Source organism: Mercenaria mercenaria, chromosome 13, assembly GCF_021730395.1.
Source record: "Mercenaria mercenaria strain notata chromosome 13, MADL_Memer_1, whole genome shotgun sequence".
Classification (NCBI taxonomy): domain Eukaryota; kingdom Metazoa; phylum Mollusca; class Bivalvia; order Venerida; family Veneridae; genus Mercenaria; species Mercenaria mercenaria.
Window position 1 is genome coordinate 65,276,141 of NC_069373.1, and position 13,048 is coordinate 65,289,188.

Genomic DNA, 13,048 nt, shown 5'->3' on the forward strand with positions numbered 1-13,048 from the left:
ATTCCAACTTTTAAGCGGTACCTGGTTTTAGAGACAATTCAGTTTTAGAAATTAATACATAAAGCTTCTTGTTTTACACCTCCTAAATGATGACTATCATCAGCATTCACTCACCTTGTCAGTACATCTCGGACAAGTATTTTCATTGTTAACATTTTTAAAATTACTGCAAGTTTAGTTCAAACCTATTAAACCTGCAATAATCTCGAAACTTGAACAATATGGGTTTGAATCAATCATAACTGGTTCCTTGTTTCGACAATAAAACTGCAGTACTTAATCCATTGCAGGTTCAAAAGGCTTCCCAATTTTATGAGATCAGGTTATTGCCATGCCAATCATGTTTTTAAATTACCTTCCATCAAAACAATTAACAGACAAAATACAGTAAATTAGAATGTAAAACTTCAGGTAATTGGATATATTTATTTGCTGACAGTGATAGAGAAGATGTCATTCCACTTTGTTTAACAGATATCAATTTGTTTTATACAGAATTAACTAGCCTAATTTATATGTAAAAAAAATCTTCTGAGAATGTTCCATCAATAGCTCATTGTTCAATAGAAGGATGCTAGAAATACCCCCTAAAATAAAAAAAAGTGTTGCATAAAGTTCTTTTTCAAGCTTGAAACTAGAAAATGCTTTTGTAAAAAAGCGCATGTCTCCCCCAATGCAAAGTCCTATAGGCAAGAAGTCAATAGGAGTCAGGAGCAAAAGTCAAAGAGACACTGATGGTTGGCTGCAATAGGGATCATCTACTTGGCATGTCCAATCATCCCGCAAAATTTCAACACTCTTGGCCTAGTGGTTCTCAAGTCACTGTTCAGGCTTCTGTGACCTTGACCTTTGATCAAGTGACCTCAAAATAAATAGGGGTCATCTACTCTGCAAGTCCAATTATCCTATTAAGTTTCAACATTGTAGGTCAAGTGGTTCTCAAGTTATTTCCAAAAAATGATTTTACATGAACAGGCCACTGTGGCCTTGACCTTTAATAGACTGACCCCAAAATCAATAGGGGTCATCTACTCTGCATGTTCAATCATCCTATGAAGTTTCAACATTCTGGGTCAGGTGGTTCTCAAGTTATTGATCGGAACTGGTTTTCAATGTTCAGGCCCCTGTGACCTTGACCTTTAACGGAGTGACCCCAAAAACTGTAGGGGTCATCTACTCTGCATGTTCAATCATCCTATGAAGTTTCAACATTCTGGGTCGAGAGGTTCTCAAGTTATTGATCGGAACTGGTTATCAATGTTCAGGCCCCTGTGATCTTGACCTTTAACAGAGTGACCCCAAAATCATTAGGGGTCATTTACTCTGCATGAACAATCATCATATGAAGTTTCAACATTCTGGGTCAAGAGGTTCACAAGTTATTGATCGGAAATGGTTTTCCATGTTCAGGCCCCTGTGGCCTTGACCTTTAACAGAGTGACCCTAAAATCATTAGGGGTCATCTACTCTGCATGACCAATCATCCTATGAAATTTCATCATTCTGGGTCAAGTGGTTCTCAAGTTACTGACCGGAAATGGTTTTCAATGTTCAGGCCCCTGTGACCTTGACCTTTCACAGAGTGATGCCAAAATCATTAGGGGTCATCTACTCTGCATGATCAATCATCCTATTAAGTTTCAACATTCTGGGTCAAGTGGTTCTCAAGTTACTGACCGGAAATGGTTTTCAATGTTCAGGCCCCTGTGACCTTGACCTTTAATGGAGTGACCCCAAAATCGATAGGGGTCATCTACTCTGCATGTACAATCATCCTATGAAGTTTCAACATTCTGGGTCAAGTGGTTCTCTAGTTATTGATCGGAAATGGTTTTCCATGTTCAGGCCCCTGTGACCTTGACCTTTGACAGAGTGACCCCAAAATCAATAGGGGTCATCTACTCTTCATGACCAATCATCCTATGAAGTTTCAACATTCTGGGTCAAGTGGTTCTCTAGTTATTGATCGGAAATGGTTTTCAATGTTCGGGCCCCTGTGACCTTGACCTTTCATGGAGTGACCCCAAAATCGATAGGGGTCATCTACTTTGCATGTACAATCATCCTATGAAGTTTCAATATTCTGGGTCAAGTGGTTCTCTAGTTATTGATCGGAAATGGTTTTCAATGTTCGGGCCCCTGTGACCTTGACCTTTGACGGAGTGACCCCAAAAACAATAGGGGTCGTCTACTCCAGCAGCCCTACAACCCTATGAAGTTTGAAGGTTCTAGGTCAAATGTTTCTCCAGTTATTGCTCGGAAATGAAGTGTGACGTACGGACGGACAGGGCAAAAACAATATGTCTCCTGGGGGAGACATAATTACTATCCAATATTTAAATTGCAAGAATTCCTGCTTCACTAATGGAGAAAAATCGCAGGTATACCCTCCAGGTACTTTAAGACATAAGTTGGTACAGAACCTCCAACCTATTGCAAGGAAGCTGGATGACTTCCTCTAATGATGCCCCACACAGGTGAGAGTCAAGTGTGACCTTAACCGTTAAGCCAAGAAGGCTCCCTCGAGTGAAAAATCAAGTTAACATAATCAGAGAATAAATCAGCCACTAGCAAAATACAAAAAAATTTGGCCTTTCTTTTACAGAAAACAGCAGTATTCCTTTTACATTAAAGGCCGAGTTTGAAAAATCTAAATAAAAAAGATTTCTTATCATATTCAATCGGAAATTCACACCGTGACCGAGTACCAGCAAAGTACCAGCAAAAGTTTCAGAGTTATAAAAAAGACATTAAATTATCAGAGCAAGTAAAAAAATCTGCTGTTAACAGGTGTCCTTGAGACGGTTTCATCTGTCTAATAGCTTCAATAGAGAAAGAATGTATTTTACCTTTGTTTCGATCTTATAATCACTAGAAATGATCAGCTATCTATCTATTTTATGGCCATTGCATCATGGTTTTATAGTCATTCTGTTAATAATGCAATTCAGCAATTTTCTCTTGCTCACATTTGTGTAATAATTCAGTTTTTCGTTCATATCACCTGCTCACACTTTTGCATTTGCATTTTCATAATTCATACAACATTAATGTCAGATCACTATACAGTATATACTTCATGATCATGACATCACTTTAATCATGCAACAAGAGCTGTCACTTATGGTGACAAAAGCTCCCCCCCCCACCCCCCACACACCCCCGGCAGCACCTTGACCTTCGACCTGGTGACCCCAAAGTCAGTAGGGGTCATGTACTCAATAAGTACTATCAGCATGTGAAGTTTAAAGGTCCTGGGTGCAGTGGTTCGCGAGTAAAGTGCCTTCATGCAAAAAGTTAACATTGTGACGAACAAACTAACGGACGGACGGACAGTTGAAAACTAATATGCCTCCCTCTGGGGGCATAAAAACAAGAAATACAGAGTTATCAATGTTCCACATCTAGGGAAGTAATTAATAAACAAATGAAATGCATGACTTTGGGAGACATCATTCTTATGGTAATAATGAAACTTGTTTTTAAACTATACAGCAGTGAATGTTATTACCAGTGTAGTTAAATACATAGAGCCTTTTTTTTTTCCTTCAAAAAGAACAACAAGACTGGGGACTTAAATATTTAAAATGAAAAGGGGAGTAAGCTAGAAAGAACTTAATATAGAGTTGCTTGACTTGCTCTTTGGCTTATTTTCAATAGACACAATTGTTAAGAAACAGACGGCTGACCGAATAATTTCAGGGATTGTTTTTTGTACCAAATTACTCACTGTATTGTCTGGATATTGTAGATGAGTTTTGTATGTTTGGATTTGAAATTAATGAGATTTAAATGCAATTGTTTCTAAGTAAGGCAGTAGGTCAAACAATACCAGACACTGAAATATTACACAGCTTCTGCTTCATTTCAAATTCCATAACAGATGAAAGCAAGGCTGACACTCTATGAAACACATGTTCAGTGAATGATTCTTTCAGCTTGGTGTGAACCAATCAAGACATTCTTTGCTTCAAAAAACTAAAAGTGCATGATTGTATTCCCTAGAGCAGGGAGTAAAATACAAAATGCAACAAGAGCTTGTAGAACACAAAATGCTCGCCCCCCCCCCCCCCCCCCCCCCCCCAACCCTTGATGCATTCAGTAACTGCAAAAGGAACAGAAATTTTTTGGTCACTGTGCTCTGTACGTTTGACGTACTGACCTCAAATTAATAACAAGAGCTCGTAGAACACGAAATGCCCCCCTTTATGCATTTAGTAATTGCACAAGGAACAGAAATTATTTGGTCCCTGTACACAAAAGTTCTACTGTTCTGGGTCAATGTGACCTTGACCTTTGACCTACTGACCTCAAAATTAATACGGTCATCTGCTGGTCATGATCAACCTCCCTATTAACTTTCATAATCATAGGCCCAAGCCTTCTTGAGTGATAATCTGGTTAATGTTCAGCTGTTCCAGTTCACTGTGACCTTGACATTTGACCTACTGATCTCAAAATCAATAGGGGTCATCTGCTAGTTATGACCAACCTCCCTACCAACTTTCATGATCCTAGGCCCAAGTGCTCTCGAGTTATCATCCAGAAACCGATTGGTCTATATACAGACCGACCAACTGACCAACAGACATCATTTACCAGTCATAAGTGACCTCCTTATCAAATGTGATCTTAGGCCAAAGTCTCTAGTTATTTGGCAAAACAAGAGCTGTCTCCATAGGATGACATATGCCCCCGATGGCACTTTGAATGAGTAGTTATGGCCGATGTTAGAGTTTAGGACCTTTGACCTAAGGAGCTGGGTCTTATGCGTGTCACGTCGTCTTACTGTGTCACACATTCATGCGTAGTTATTTTAAAATCCATGCATGAATGACAAAGATATGGACCGGACACGCCCATCAATGCACTATCATGAAAAATGGCCTTTAACAGCTAAGTGTGGCCTTGACCTTTGAGCTACGGACCTGGGTCTTGCGCGCGACAACTCGTCTTACTGTGGGACACATTCATGCCAAGTTATTTGAAAATCCATCCATGGTTGACAAAGAATGGACCGGACACCCCATCAAATGCACTATCCTTTAAAGTCTAAGTGTGACCTTGACCTTTGAGCTACGGACCTGGTCTTGCGCGCGACACGTCGTCTTACTGTGGTACACATTCATGCCAAGTTATTTGAAAATCTATCCATCAATGACAAAGATATGGACCGGACACGCCCATCAATGCACTATCCTTTAATGTCTAAGTGTGGGCCTTGACCTTTGAGCTAGACCTGGGTCTTGCGCATGACACGTCGTCTTACTGTGGTACACATTCATGCCAAGTTATTTGAAAATCCATCCATCGATGACAAAGATATGGACCGGACACGCCCATCAATGCACTATCCTTTAATGTCTAAGTGTGACCTTGACCTTTGAGCTACGGACCTGGGTCTTGCGCGCGACACATTGTCTTACTGTGGTACACATTCATTCCAAGTTATTTGAAAATCCATCCATCGATGACAAAAATATGGACCGGACACGAAAATTGCGGACAGACTGACAGACGGACAGACGGACAGATGGTTCAAAAACTATATGCCTCCCTTCGGGGGCATAAAAAGATATACTGTTTTGGGTCACTGTGACCTTGACCGTTGACCTACTGATGTCAAAATCAGTGGGGGCCATCTGCTGGTCATGACTAACCTCCATTTTAAGTTTCGTGATCCTAGGCCCAAGCATTCTCAAGTTATCGTCCGGAAACAGTTTAACTGTTCCAGATCACTGTGACCTTGACCTTTGACCTACTGAACTCAGAATCAATAGGGGTCATCTGCTGGTCAGAACCAACCTCCCTATCAACTTTCATGATCCTAGGCCCAAGCGTACTTGAGTTATCATCCGGAAACCGACTAGTCTACAGATCAACCAACAGACTGATCGACCTACTGACCAACATCAACAAAACAATATACCACTCTTCTCCAAAGGGGGGCATAATAAAACTTTTGGGTATAAGGTCACCCCTAGCAGTAGAAGGGTAAGAGATTTTATTCCCTATAGGGACCTACATCTTTTTGTAGCTACAAGAACTAAAATCAGTTCCTGATTTATATGATTAAGAAACATAAGATGCCTGTCTAAAAATAGTCTATATACTTTCTGAATACAATAGAATAAAATTTTATAAAAGAGGTATATGCCACCTTACACACTGGGATTAAATAGCATGAAAAACAGGGATTAAATAGCATGAAAAGCATGTTTATAAATTCAAAAACCTTTTTTTTTGGATAAAATTCTGCAGCTCTTTTATTACACATGTATTATATTTTGAAAATATTAAATAAGAAATTCAGGGCATATTAAAATTAATAGTCTAGCTCATACACTCCTCCTAAAACTACTTAATCTATTAACTTCACAAGAATTGCTGAAATAAAAGTGGATATAAAATTAGGGATACATGCAGTTATGACAAGTCTCAAAGCTTGAATCATTCCAGTCAACCGCAAGCAAATTAGTAATAATTTGTGCAGAATGTTGATGCATACACCCAGATCTTTATCCACAGATGCCGAGTAACTAGATTTGCAGGGAAATCTGAGAGAAATGACTCTTACGAAAAAAGAGGACCCAAAACTGATGTGTAATTTGATTGCGGTTTTCAGATGCCCTTACTTAGGCTGAAGTATTTAAGTAAAACACCCATGTGTAGTTAACATATAATAACTTGTGAGAATCCCTTAAGACAATGTAAAACAAGCAAGATTAAATGATCCAGATGGCAGTTTAAGGGTAATGTTTTGGAAGGTGGGTCAGAGAAACAAATTTCAGCATTTTTATAACTAGATTCAATTTCAAAAATGAACAAGGCCATAAATTATTGAGTTTCCATATACAGAAATGTTTATCTTTAAACAAAAAGTGATTGCTACATGAATTCTTTCAGCCTAACCCAGAGTTATTTCTTTTTAAATGTCTGAGTCATTTTTTTTTGTTCAAGATCATACTCCGTCACTAACTAAAGTTTGAAAGCCTTCTCTATTATACTTTCTGACAAGAGTCCAGAAAAGATACAACCTAAAAAGTTAGTCAGGTCCCAATGACCTTGACTTTTGACAGCCATTGATCCCATAACAATAGGGATCACCTTCATGTGGCACTTAGTTATTATGTAAAGTTAGAACGTCTCTGGGTCACTGTGACCTTGAACTTTGACCTACTGATGCCAAAATCAATAGGGATCCTCCTCAAGAGTGGCCTTAAAATAGTTATCAAATTAAATTTGAAACGTAAAAAAAAACAACATGTAATGTAAAACTGAATGGTACAAAAGCAATTTTACAATTTAAAAGAATTTTGATATTCTAACAGGTTAAATTTGTGACCCTGACCTATGACCTGGTGACCCCAAAGTCAGTAGGGGTCGTCTACTCAATAAGTACTATCAGCATGTGAAGTTTGAAGGTCCTGGGTGCAGCGGTTCGCGAGTAAAGTGCCTTCATGCAAAAAGTTAACGTTGTGACGAACGAACGAACGGACAGACAGTTGAAAACTAATATGCCTCCCTTCGGGGGCATAAAAATCAACAATTTAAAATATTCACAACAATGAGAAGATAAATTGCAAGGAATATTTCAAACATTTAAATCTGTGTAAGCACAACAGTTATAGAAATACATCAATCATTCCAAAACTAGAAATATCAATGCTAATTCTGGCACTAGGTCAGTAAGACAGAAGAGGAACTGTCTCGGTGGGATCCTGACGTGTGACCCAGCATCACTGCTGCAGTCTACCTCCTCTACAACCACGTCTAATTAATGTCAGAACTACATTTAACAGCCAAAGCTTACACATAAACTAGCATTTTATCCCAGGAAGTTTGGCACAGCCTCTACTCCATGTCTGTGTAGTATCTTCAAGATATAAACAATGATGTGCAAAATTCTTCTAAAAATCATGCATGTGAGGATTTCCTTCTTCAAAGCTTATGTCATTCTTTGAAAATACTTTAGAACAATTGTATGGGAAGCATGAAACAGGTCTGAATGTAATCTAACCAGCAGTTTAAGAAGTTGTCTGTACAGGATTTACAAACTTGATATACTGAAGGCCTATAACAATGCAAACGATCAAAGTCCTGTACAACCTATAAAAATACGGTGAAAATACTGGGGCATCAGTGGTTCGAACACTCTAGCTCACTCAAGCAATTCACATGGACCCAGTAGTTTTCCTCATATTTCAAAAGGAAACTAGAAGATGCTTTTGTAGAAAAGCGCATGTCTCCCCCAATGCATAGTTGTATAGGCAAGAAGTCCATAGGGGTTAGGAGCAAAAGTCAAAGAGACACTGATGGTTGGCTGCATTAGGCATCATCTACTTGGCATGTCCAATCATCCCTCTAAGTTCCAACATTCTGGGCCTAGTGGTTCTCAAGTTATGAATTGGAAATGGTTTTCCATGTTCAGGCCCCTGTGACCTTGACCTTTGATCGAGAGACCCCAAAATGAGATAGGGGACATCTACTCTGCATGTCCAATCATCCTATTAAGTTTCAACATTGTAGGTCAAGTGGTTCTCAAGTAATTTCCAAAAAATGATTTTACATGAACAGGCCACTGTGACCTTGACCTTTAATAGACTGACCCCAAAATCATTAGGGGTCATCTACTCTGCATGTTCAATCATCCTATGAAGTTTCAACATTCTGGGTCAAGTGGTTCTCAAAGTTATTGATCGGAACTGGTTATCAATGTTCAGGCCTCTGTGACCTTGACCTTTAACAGAGTGACCCCAAAAACAATAGGGGTCATTTACTCTGCATGAACAATCATCCTATGAAGTTTCAACATTCTAGGTTGAGAGGTTCTCAAGTTATTGATTAGAAATGGTTTTCCATGTTCAGGCCCCTGTGGCCTTGACCTTTAACAGAGTGACCCCAAAATCGTTAGGGGTCATCTACTCTGCATGAACAATCATCCTATGAAGTTTCATCATTCTGGGTCAAGTGGTTCTCAAGTTACTGACCGGAAATGGTTTTCAATGTTCAGGCCCCTGTGACCTTGACCTTTCACAGAGTGACCCCAAAATCGTTAGGTGTCATCTACTCTGCACGACCAATCATCCTATGAAGTTTCAACATTCTGGGTCAAGTGGTTCTCAAGTTACTGACCGGAAATGGTTTTCAATGTTCAGGCCCCTTTGACCTTGACCTTTAATGGAGTGACCCCAAAATCGATAGGGGTCATCTACTTTGCATGTACAATCATCCTATGAAGTTTCAACATTCTGGGTCAAGTGGTTCTCTAGTTATTGATCGGAAATGGTTTTCAATGTTCAGGCCCCTGTGACCTTGACCTTTGATAGAGTGACCCCAAAATCAATAGGGGTCATCTACTCTTAATGACCAATCATCCTATGAAGTTTCAACATTCTGGGTCAAGTGGTTCTCTAGTTATTGATCGGAAATCAGTATACTGATATAAACATTGAATTCCGGAAAAGGGCTGCCTAAAGGGGCTCCACTTCCGGACAGTTAAAAGCCTTTAAAAACTCATCATTTTCAAAGAACTGTTACACATGTTTGTTTTGATGCATTTGCAATAGCGTGCAAGTGGTGAAATTTCACGTAACAAGGTGGAACATAGTTTTCAGCAATTGTTTACCTTTTTTTCTTTACAAATGGCATTCATTTTCAAAGGGAGACAACTTTTTCTCAAAGATTACTTAAAATAATTGGAAAAAGTTGTTTCCCTTTGAAAATGAATGCCATTTGTACTTCAAATAATCTGGAACAGTTGTCTCCCTTTGAAAATGAATGTCATTTGTAAAGTAATAAAGATAAACAATTGCTGAAAACTGTGTTCCAACTTGTTATGCGAAATTTCACCACTCGCACGCTATTGCAAATGCATCAAAACGAACATGTGTAACTGTTCTTTGAAAATGGTGAGTTTTTAAAGGCGTTTAACTGTCCGGAAGTGGAACCTCTTTAGGCAGCCCTTTTCCGGAATTCAATGTTTATATCAGTATACTGACACTTGTTTCGTAAAGTAATATACGTGTTTTACATGCTGTTCAATTTTCATGTCAAACAACTCTTTCTATGATTTGGTGTTGTTTGATTTTTGTTTCTCAAGGCCTCCATCGAAACCTTAAAGGTCCATTACTAAGGGAAAGTGAGCTGGCAATTTTTTTCATAGCCAGTGCATAGACTTCTGCAAGACACTAAATAATGAAGATTGGCAGGTCAAAATTTACAGAAGGTCTTTGGAAGTCAAAGAAATGTATGTGTATTATGTTGAAATTTCAATGAATCGACAGAATGACCCCCCAGGTCTTTTTAACTTTCTTCATACTTCATAGAAAAATAATTGTACATATACTGCGATTTATTTCGAATTTCTACATACCAACTTTCATTTTCCAATAAAATGAAATAGTTTCTGTGCTTTTTAAAAGAAATTAAAATGTTCACTTTCCTTAGTATTGGACCTTTAAATTGTGTCAAGGAGATGAGGAGAGATGGTGCGCACAAGATTGTGTCTATGTATATAGTATAGTAACAAAAAAACAAAGTCCCATAACTCTGCAAATTTTTTTTTCTAAAAGAACCTAACATGCCCCATGCACAACTACTGTTGTTACTGATCACTTGTGTGAAGTTTCATTAAATTGTGTCAAGGGGATGAGGAGAGATGGTGCGCACAAGATTGTGTCTATGTATATAGTATAGTAACAAAAAAACAAAGTCCCATAACTCTGCAAATTTTTTTTCTAAAAGAACCTAACATGCCCCATGCACAACTACTGTTGGTACTGATCACTTGTGTGAAGTTTCATTAAATTCTGTCAAGGGGATAAGGAGAGATGGTGCGCACAAGATTGCGTCTACGGACAGACAGACAACCTGAAACCAATTTACACCCCCTTACAACTTTGTTGTCCGGGGGGGGGTACAATAACCTTAAATTCAAAGTAAAAAGGGGCATAATTCATGAAAAATTGGTGTCAGAGTTATGCACCTTGTGTCACATGATGTGGGTGATGAGGTGGAACATCTATTTTAAGTTTGAAACAAATCCATTCTGTAATAACTGAGATATAGTGAAAATACATCAAAATCAACCTTAAATTTAAAGTAAAAAGGGGACATAATTCATAAAAAATTGATGTCAGAGTTAGGCATCTTATGTCACATGATGTGGGTGATGAGGTGGAACAACTATTTTAAGTTTGAATCAAATCCATTTAGTAATAACTGAGATATAGTGAAAATACAAAATTAACCTTAAATTCTAAGTAAAAGGGGACATAATTCATGAAAACTTGGTGTCAGAGTTATGCACCTTGTGTCACATGATGTAGGTGATAAGGTGGAACATCTATTTTAAGTTTGAATCAAATCCATTTAGTAATAACTGAGATAATAGATTTCGGGACGGGACACGACAGAACTGACTCCTATATACCCCCCTCCAAACATGTTTGGTGGGGGTATAAAAAGCAAAATAGAATTATGGAACCTGTGCAGTGTAAGTCAGTTTATCACAGTGAATAAATGTGTGAAGTTTAAATCCATTCCCACAAGTAGTTACAGAGATACCAGCTTACATACAAAAACTTAACCAAATCGGGACGCGGATGCACGGCAAGTCCAATAGCTCTACCTATTCTTTGAATAGTCAAACTAAAAATGAGGACCTGAATTTCTAATGTTAGTTACCCTACATGTTTTGGTTGGTAAATAGAAGGCTTGAAATCTTGGATAATTTGAGCATTTTGCTCATGCCCTTGTGACTCTATGCAATCAGTGTTTTACTGTATGTGTAACTAGGCTTGGATCTGATCCTTAGAATGAAGTTTCATTCAAATCTGACCAGTAGTACAGAAGCAGTGCAAACAAGTTCTATCAAAAAGACTTGTAAGGGACCAAAACTCTGAAATAAAATCATTCAGGAGCAACATACAACATGCATATTAGGCTTAATACCAATTATTCCTGTGAAGTTTTTATTGATATCTAGCCAAGGTTTATGGAAATGAAGTGTGTACATGCTAAACAACAAAATTAATACAGTTATTTCAAAACTAAGCTGCCATGGGTATCAAACTTCAACATAAAAGTTAAGCTATGAAAATGCAATTACTTCCTATCCACCTGCATTTAATTCAAAAGTCTTCTTCCTAAACTAGTTAAATTTTAGTAAACATGACTCATAACTCGTAACTATACAGGTCATCATAACCATATTAACCCATACATGTACTATTATGCAGTTATATCAAAGTCAATAACTAAATAAGTATCGCCAAAGCATCATAAAATATATGATAAATATATTTTAGATTGACTTGCACCTATGCTCAAAAGTATTGTGAGGTTTTTATCACTTCCTGTATCATCCAAAATGGAAGGGAAAAAGTTGCTCATCTAACCACAAAGAACTATCATAACATGCTTTGTGGTATTTTGGCATTAAGAAAGTGCGATAAAACGATTTAACATCCAGCCTCTGTGGTTACAAGCATCAATTTTGTGACGTCATTCCCTAATTAACCCAATACTAGTTTGGTGAGATCAGCCTGCTTATTTCATTTTCGAAAACCCGAGACCTTGGCAAACAAGCTTTTCTCCTTGAACCATGTTATATAGATTTGTGTGGTTTCCAGAAGACTTGTGTGGTCAGAACAACTACACCATGTCTCCGAACCCACTTCTTTAACGGAAATCTAGATTAACTTGAAGAAAAAAGAAATGCATTCGTAATTTCAAAGGTAACCACACAGATACCGACATTTTGCAAAATCAAGTAAAACAAGAGCTGTCTGATGACAGCGCGCTCGTCATTCGAAGAATTGATTGAAGAATTGGGTCAAAATATTTCCACGGATATTCAGACAAAAGAAATAAATAGATTAGACAAACAATGTTCCTGTATTACTTTGATTTCGATAAGTCTTGCACTAAATGGCAATATATGAGCCAATTTCAAAGTCCAAAAAGGGCCATAATTCAGTCAAAATAGTTATGTACTCTTGCCTACAGATGTAAATCATAATGATAAGCAAGTGTTCAAAGTTTA

General features: G+C 38.0%; 1 protein-coding gene across 2 annotated transcripts in view; it reads right to left on the reverse strand.

Moving 5' to 3' along the window:
• LOC123529889 (peregrin-like) overlaps positions 1-13,048 on the reverse strand; it is a 91,506-nt gene that overhangs the window by 13,980 nt on the left and 64,478 nt on the right. The gene's annotated exons all lie outside the window — the stretch shown is intronic.